The 9,723-nt window shown below is 34.4% G+C and overlaps 1 non-coding gene across 1 annotated transcript; it reads right to left on the reverse strand.

The window, feature by feature from the left end:
- Window positions 1–387: 387 nt before the first annotated feature.
- Window positions 388–502, reverse strand: LOC142979097 (U5 spliceosomal RNA). Its single transcript, XR_012959806.1, has one exon. It is a non-coding gene; the product is annotated as a U5 spliceosomal RNA (small nuclear RNA).
- Window positions 503–9,723: the final 9,221 nt, after the last annotated feature.

Consider the following 9,723-nt stretch of genomic DNA (forward strand, 5'->3'; position numbering starts at 1 on the left):
TTTTATTCTTTTTAGAATAATGCTGCAATTGGTACTAAAAAATTTGCCACACGCTAAACTTTATAGGTTATGCAAACAAGTAACGCGAATCGAGTTTAAATTACTCAGTTTCACATAGATTGTTCTCATTTTCGTGTAGAGATGGCTATGCTTCATGGAATATGTTTATTAGATGATAGCTTATTACATCTATTTTATGCAGCAAAGTAATGTACTTAGTTCCTAATAACCATGATTAATATGTTATAATCTACTTATTCGGTGAGTATAGAAGTCATTGAATGAATTTAGAGCTTTTCTATTCGCGAATTGTATCTAAAGTGTTATGTAGCACTTATAGACATGTGTGTGAGTTTACATTTAAGTTGATTATCTATGGAAAATTGGACACTGCTGAAAGCAGGTCATCAAAAATATTTAAGACTCATTTGAGTGTTCCCCTCCACGGAAATCTTTAGTAAAAGGCGAAAGATTTATGCGTTTTGAAGGAAAACCAGAGTTAACAATAGTATGGCGCGCCGGGGTTTATATACTCGCCGCGGTAACGAAACCATAGCGCGATTCAGGAAAAATGCACAACGCCATCTATCGAGCGTAGGTGTAAACAAAATACCTACTTGGTAGTAGGTATTTGCCATCAACGCTTTAAATTATTAAGATAATGTACCAGAATATAGTATAGTAGCATCCCATTTTATTTCGAGCTTTTAGAAAGGGTTCTCTAGTACCTAATCTGTAGAGTAGTTAATTGCCCACGGTCCTCTAAAGCCCTTAATATTTAAGTATAAGATAAGAACCACTTAACAATGAATCACAAGTTCACTTCGACATTTCATAATTATAATTATTTTAGTGATTCACTCTATTTATAATTTATATACCGTCCTCCAAGCCATAATAAGTAAAAGATATGATGAGTCGAGATGTCTTCACCCTATAGGCCCCTATAACAAAAGATCTCCATTACGTTCACATTAGGGAAACGTTAACAAAGTCATGTAAGCAGTCAAATATAACATCATAATCAAATCATTCATTCATTTAGGTCAAATATTGACACTTATATAACTCTACCAAAGTCTAGTGTTACCTTTAAACTTGGCTAATACCAACGATTTTTACCATTCCTTAGTTCAGAGACCCCTGGAAAATCGAATACAGTTTCAAAGACCCCATAAAAAGAGCATTTTTCTATTTATTTTAGAGCTTATAGAGGGTTCTTGATATAAATTGAAAATACCATATTATTTTGAAGGGTGATGCTAATTAAGCTTTATGATTATAAGACTTGGTAGTATTAAATTATTCATTTAAATGTACTTGTACACATGCTCAAGGACCGGGTTCGTGAACCCCAGGCAGCCTATTATGAAAATCAGTTAACAACTATTTGAGGCACTACGCTTTACATTGTATTTTCATGAGCGATGAAAATTGATATGTTATGTGAAAGAAACAATGCACATGTTGTACATAGGGGCCATCAATTTTACGGACATTAGTCACTAGTTTCACAACAGTTCTTTGGACTTGTCCACCCCTTTTGTAAAAAAGGGATTTTTGTATGTATGTAGTTGTCAACAGAGTTATATATGATACGCATGCAGGTAAAGAAACACTGATTTAAGAAGTGCTTTAGGTAAACTTGGAGAAAACGAAGCAAAACACATAAACCCAGCTACTTTACTACCGGCGTTAAGGCATTGTTGTTAGTGCCATCTGGCGGTGAAAGCATTTGACACGAGAAAGTCTGGAAACATACGCATCACTCAAGAAGCTGTTTGAGATCGAAATTCTAGAGAAAATGTGTATTTAATGCTTTTTCTTGTGAAGGCTTAGTCATTACTGTTTTTATAGTGCATTAAAAGACTACCATAGATTATTTACGAGGTAATGTCTATGTTTTCACTTTAAGGAGACATGTATAAGATGTTAAAATTCTATGTGGATACGCATTGAAGTAGACACCTTCTTCATACAAGTTTACTTCTATGGTACTTTGAGACTTTAAACTTTCTATAGCAGATATCATAAAATTCTTTTTCTTCACCACTTGAAGAAGACGACATTTAACATACATGCTTATGTTTACATTCATTATCCCCAAATCAATTTAAACTTCAATCACTTTAATTTTCTTCAAGAAAATCTTAGTACTATTATGATTGATACAAGTTTCAAGTACTAAAGTACTAACTAAATTCATCATAAATATTGCCTGTGATTACCAACTTCCCGACATGTGCTCCATATGACACAACTCTTAATATTAGAACCACATAACTAAGAATTTATCATTTACTAGCTGACTCGCGCAACTTCGCTTGCGTCACATAAGAGAGAATGGGTCAAATTTTCCCCGTTTTTGTAACAATTTCTACTGGTTCCCTGCTCCTATTGGTTGTATCGTGATGATATATAGTCTATAGCATGGGCTATCTAAATGTGAAATATTTTTTCAGTAGTTCCTGAGATTATCGCGTTCAAACAAACAAACAAACTCTTCAGCTTTATAATATTAGTATAGATATAAGGCAATCGCTACAACCTTAGGGCACGATCAATTAAAAGATCTGAGCTAACGGCTAGCCATATTTCACAGTTAAGACAGTAAAATTACGATTTAATTTCACTGGTAAAAGCAATGTAGCAATTTAATTGTGAAATGTTGAAATTCATACTTAGTTGCTACCAAGATACTGAATAATTGACTAGTTATTTAATAACTCATCTCTACTTTTGAGGTAGACGGATGAAAATCTTTGATTTCTATTTAATTAATAATATTATGTAGTTAACATGTCTCACTCAATTGATAATATCGTTCAGTGGATTCTATCACAATATATTGGTGGCAATTGTTTATTATCTAATATTCCCCGGAAACTAAAATGAACATGCATACTTATAGCTTGACGTTTCGGCGCAAGTTCACAAGCTGACTGACGATTCTTTAACCGCAAGTCTATGAGGCCACGCCCTAAAAGGAATAACTAGATACCAATTGATATTTATGAAGTCAAGATACCTACCTTAATTTATTTCAAAAGCACATCCTGTCGCACTAAGCGTGCAATAAATTAATTAACTTTGATAAATATACTCTAACCTCTTATTCATAAAAATATATGAAGTTATAAAAGGCTTATAAAGAGTTTTGTTTCGTTCTCTCCTCAGCGAAATGAAAAAGAGAAAACATATTTTAGTAGTGTTTTAACTAAAATTGGTTTATAGTGTGTTTATGAATAAGAGGGTTATACTTTATGCTACAAGCCAAAAAATATGGTTTTCACGTTTGATTTCTACCAATGAGACTATACCGGACACGTTAACAATATCTGAGCTACTATTGAGACTATTCTTATACCTAATTATATTAACGTTGCCCGACTTGGGAATGAAACCCGAAACGTTGGCATAGATCGGCCTAGCCGGACGGCAAAATCGAATATGTGTGGATAAACCCGATTTATTATATCGCCGAACCGAATATGACAATGTGTGTAGCAAATAGAAGCAAGTCTCAGCAAGGGTATCGAGAGATGCTAGTATATCAAGGCGCCCATAGCGAGTTGCGCTCACCGGTCGGTAAACGATCTGTGGGTTAACCAACCCTTGGCGCGGTCATTCCATAGATGGGTGACCGCATAGTGGTATTTGAGCTGGGCGTCTTCGTGCTTTGGAGGGCACCTAAGAAGTCGGTCCCGGCTGTTATCTGCTAAGGTAACAGTCGTTAAGCCATGTCAGAGGCCTCTCGGGCGGCTTGAACAACTTTGACACTAGGTTGACCACTAACCATACGACAAACAGACAAGCAGTCGTATTCATTTCCACCCAGAGAGGGAGAGTGTTATGTTATTTCAGCAATTTGTTCTTTAATCTCAAGGTGCAACACTTACTACACTACTGTTATTATCTTACTACACTTTCTCACAAAGACTAAACGTACTACTGACCTTGCAGCTGTTTTCAATACATTCACTACCATTAATACGTAGCTAAATATAGACCGGAGAACGTAACGTGATGTGCAATTGCAGATAAGATTATGTACGGTCAATGGTCATGAGTCACGAATGTAACATCAATACTTACTAATACTAAAGCTGAAGAGTTTGTTTGATTGTTTGTTTGTTTGATTGTTATTACCTCACTTGTTCTGCCAGCGACGTCGTCTGCGTGAAAGCTTTACCGGGGAAAAAAATCCATATGTTTATGCAGGTTATAAACTATCTTTGTACCAAATTACAAAAAATACCATTCAGTAATTTTTGTGTGAAAGAGTAACATACATACATCCATACCTACAAACTTTCGCAATTATAATATTAGTGCGATCAGCCTATGCAATACGCATGGTAACAACGCTTATAATTCATTCATTCTGTACTTATGAGTCATTCAAACGTACCGTGTATTTCATATCCTCAATGTGTGTGCGTCCTAAACCGATCAACGGACAATGCCCATTAGCGCCGTAACGACTATTACAATAAGAAACGTGGACAAATTGCTTTAATACCAGCGTTTTGTAATCGTACGGTTGACCGACTATGCCGCCAACCTTGTCGGCCTACGAAAGCCAAATCCCACAAACCATTGCTGTTTTTCTACAACAAAAAATATCCGAAATTGAAGAATAACGAGTAACGGATATCGAAATGTGAAATGCATTTTCGTTTTTATGTCGTTAGGTAGTAAATGGTTACGTTAAAGTTAAAGATTGATCAATCGGTGATTATTGTTGTAAGAGACTTGCGATTGTTACGTAGATTTCGGAAGAATTTATTGATGCAAAGTAAATCTGCAAGCATTACAAGAAGCACCTTATAATTATGTTTACACATATTACTAACAATCAGAAAAAAATATTATTTCTCTTTTGCCACTAGCTATTTAAAGGCGCCATGATCTCGCAAAGATACCGCATTAACCCTCGATGTCTATCTATTCAATAGCGTTTTTTTATATGAGTTTTAACGCTATTTAATAGATAAACTACCGCTAAATGTACCTCTGAAACCGGGAGTAAATGATACGCTTCTAAATCTTGCCCTATTGGTTGAGTATGTATATTTGATCATGGATGAGACCAATTCCTAGGCACTCTCACAATACTTTCTCCTAATAATAATAAAGAGACATTCGTAGTACCCTAAGGTTTAATATCAAGGTGCAGTCAAATCCTACCTCCAAAATCACTGTTTCAACCGTTGACAACCTGCACTAAGACGCCAGACGTTTAAAAAACCAATGTTTAGTAGATTGCATTTTAATACCCCTGTCTATGACAAGTCACTAGTCTTCTTACGTCAATATAATCTTAGTAATTTAAACACGGAAGAGACGAAAATCTCTGTAAAGTGACGACTGCAGTATTTATCAACAAAATTGTTTCCGAACTTGCGAAATTTAGCAGCCTTGGCTAAGAATAATGTCCAATACAATATAGTATAGCTTATTGCAATTAATGTTCTTTAAAAAGGCGACGATTTCGTAAACAGTCTGTTTAGAATTTTACTTTTACAATTGTTTGTTTATTTGTCGTATGGTTAGTGATCAACCTAGTGTCAAAGTTGTTCAAGCCGCCCGAGAGGCCTTTGACATGGCTTTTACAATTGTGACGTGTTAGATAGTTAAGCAGAGCTATTAAGCTAACATGCTACTAATATTTTAATTTTATTATGTTGTCAGCACGATGTCCATCAATGTGTGTAAGATTATTAACCCACTAGCTGACCCGCGCAACTTCGCTTGCGTCACATAAGAGAATCAAAATTTTCCCCGTTTTTGTAACATTTTTCACTGGTACTCTGCTCCTATTAGTCGTAGCGTGATGATATATAGCCTATAACCTTCATCAATAAATGGACTATCTAACACTGAAAGAATTTTTGAAATCGGACCAGTAGTTCCTGAGATTACCGCGTTCAAACAAACAAACAAACAAACAAACAAACAAACAAACAAACAAACAATCAAACAAACAAACTCTTCAGCTTTATAATATTAGTATAGATTACTGTCCCACTGCTGGGCAAAAGACTCCTCCAAAATTCAGGGTAGAATAAGGGCTTGAGTCCACCACTTTACGAGTACGAAATACTTTGTCATGAATGGTCTTACACTACGACTTCTACAAAGATTGTACTAAACCCTTTTTTTTTAAATAAAGTCTTCTTAGCTTCAAGAATAACAAATGAGTACACGGTTCAGTAGGTTTCTTTCAGTGAGCTCATGAGGTACCCAAATATCGAGCTTATTTGTGTAGAGAAAAGATTTTATTACAAGTTACAATGCGAAAAGACTTTTTCCCCGACCTAATATAAAAGTAATACTGCTCTCTTATCTGTCCATAAATATCACGATTAACAAGTAATCACGAGACCAACGAGGCAGGAAATGAGACTGTTTTACTTTAGCCACAAGCTTTGAGAAATAAATGCATTAGTGCATTACCCAAGTTTTACTTAAAGTATCAGAATGTTATATTGCATCGAGAAGAAAATGATGTCTAAACGCACAATGTAATCGATGCGAATAATAAGGGTACGGTTGTATTGAGCGTTCAGCGGTTATTATAGTCATGAGAGTGTGGATTACACACCTTATTTACAAAAAAAAATCTTTAAGTCACCATTAGTGTTTAGCCTGACTTTATGTATGGACCAGTTATTACTGTTTTTTAGTGTGATTCAAGATTTTCGTTTTTTTTAAATAAATCATTTGTTTAATTCTACTATAGTTGCCTTTTTACTAATTCTACTATATACCTTAAAACACAAAACCTCGTGATCATTTCTATTATACTTTCAATATTTATTTGTCTTCTAGATACATCACTTTGACTTTTGGTGACAAATAGCCAGAATCAGAAATATAACTTACATACAAAGGATTTATTATAAAGGTGATGCTACATGCAATCCTTATTTACGCGAAAAAGTTCACAAATAATGTCTTTAAATAACGGCCAGATGTGTACAATACCTTAATCCTCTTACAACACAGATGACCAACATTATCCACACGATGTTATTATAAGAACATAATGAGTTTGCTCGACGAACTGCCACTGTTGCACATAACTACCTGTATAATACATTATACATATGTATGTAGATGTAGTGTAATGGTAAATTAATTGTCAAAATGTTACCGTAACATGTGCATTATGTAATATAATGACTTGTTTACTTTTTCATCTTATGGAAAAATAAGGTTTGTAAAGATTTCCGGTGTTTTAGAACTGTTCATTAGGTGGATGCCCTTTAATACCTTACCAAAATAACTCGATGATTTTCTTAAAAATTTAACAGTAAATTATATTATAATAAGTTGTAAATAATGACGATCATGTACATAAATGCAATTTTTAAGATAAAAATTTGGATGATCATGTAAGAACTGATTGCGAATGAACGAACCCAAGAGAAGTTTGTAAGCAATCGGTGTTCTTTGGCAAACCTGTAAAGAAATAAATATGTGGTTTTATGTGTATCTGTATATATAATATCTACCCAATTATTGGGATTTTATCTCGTAACATCTTAATCATAAGTTATTCCGCTATTGGGTTATCACCATTCCAATTGACAAATCCTTTTAGTTATTAAAGTTTAAGTTTATTAAAAAGAGTAAAAATAGGTACTTAATGAACTAAGCTACCAGGGCATCATAACAGCACAGGAGTAATCTCGGATCTACCACTGATTGCCAATACAGCTAACCATTACCTAATCCTAATCGTGATTCCGAATTCAACTCGATCGTAATCGTCCAATCACAATTCAATGGCTGCAATAAAAAAGCCACAAAAGAAAATGTCATAGTAAGCAATAACAGAGAATAAGTGAGCGAATGTTAGTGAATGTTCGTAAAGGCCTTTCTCAAAGATGTTACGTTGTTTGATGTACGGTATAGCACGCGTGACTAAAGGGGGCTTTATTGTTCTTGTGTGCTCATCTTTTTTATGGAGACTGCAGCGGGAATTTAATTGCCTATAAAACTATAAACTCATATATGAGGATCACATATAATAAAACAGTATCAATAAACATTTTAACAGTCACTGTCAGTTCGTAGGCCAAAGTGTTCTGCTTAAGCTGCATTAAGATATTCTAAAAATACTAGATGGGATTTTATCGCTGAAATTCACCTTCATAGGACAGTAAAGGATTTGTCAACCATTAGTTTTTGGTACTTAAATGCCAGTTCGTCCGCCACATCCAATATTCTTAATAGTTAGTGCAACTTGGTCAAAGCATCAAGTAATCATAAGTAAATAGTGTATAATCGCTTGACAACTAAATTACCAAGACTTTATAGTCAAGCCAAGAAAATCAAAATGCCCTTTAGGACAGCTACATTTACCGATTAAGATAAAAAGTTTTAGGTGGTCAGTTAAAGAGAGACAACGCGCATACTTCATTCCTTGAAAGACTGATAAGTACAGTTAAGTCTTAAGTTTAAATTGTGAATACCACATTTAACTTTATAAGCTGTTAAATAAAACATGTTTTGTACAAAATAAGGTTGGTCATCAGTATGCCGAGGTGAAGGCGAGCGCGCTGCGACGAAGGGATTGAGTGTCAACCTTCGTTCATTACCTAGATGGAGTCAGGTTTCGTTTGTAGTTGAACTTATATAATGCTATTACCCTAGATCTTACTCTTGGTTTCATTTTTAGACTTATAATATTGTCTTCTATATTTAAAACTAGATTATGCTGGAGACTTTGTCCGCGTGAAAAAAATCACCGGAGAAATGGTATCCTTTGTAATAATTTAGATTATAATTTATCTATGTACTTCAGTAGGTACTTCATTAAAATCGTGAAAATGTAACATAGATACAATATTATTATAAATCCTTACAAACTGTAACATTTTTTTTTTTTTTCCTCTATATGAAATCTCTGGGCGAGGGAAGAAAGAACTTTCGAATCTTTTGTCTCCCTGTTTTGCGTTGTGATAAACCTAAACTTAGATTATTTTGGACCTCTGCTTTCCTACCCACTGGATCCACTCAGAGCTTAAATCCTTAAAAAAGTAACTTGGAAAACAGTACAGCAACACTGTGAGTAGATTTAATGTTTGCTATTATGGGTGCTAATTAACTTTCGTGGCACAATTGCTAACGAAGTGTTAATCACTAAGGAATAAGGTTTTTGATGCCCACACTTTACAGTGTGTTAGAATTCATTTTCATTGATAGAATTGAGATTGCAAATTGTAAATCAGTGAATAATATATTTGCTTTTGACTGTATTCATCGCTTGTGATTACCAATAAAAATACCTTCTGTCTTTAAAGAACGAAACTCATATAAAAGTACATAAAGTTCAATACTTTCTATTTGATTGTTACATGTATAAGAATAACCTACCAGATAATTGTTATGACACAATAAACGGTTGTTAAAGCTATCGTCGTTCAAAGTACAATAAGTTACATCTTTGTAATGGCTATTTCAAATATTATTATTTATTGTGAAAACAATAGGTAAAATGTAGAAAGGTACAAGTAATATACATATTTTATCCGGAAACACGGAGGAACTCGAAATGTATAAGATGGTCATCCATCCACAGAACAACCTCGGCAAGTGTAATTTAACCTCAGAGATCGATTCGTGCGGCTGTTGTTAACCACGATCGAGTAACCCCCGGTTTCTGAGGCACATTTAGCTGTAGTTTATTAGTTCAATAGCGTTTAAACTCAT

Source organism: Anticarsia gemmatalis, chromosome 15 (assembly GCF_050436995.1).
Source record: "Anticarsia gemmatalis isolate Benzon Research Colony breed Stoneville strain chromosome 15, ilAntGemm2 primary, whole genome shotgun sequence".
Lineage (NCBI taxonomy): Eukaryota > Metazoa > Arthropoda > Insecta > Lepidoptera > Erebidae > Anticarsia > Anticarsia gemmatalis.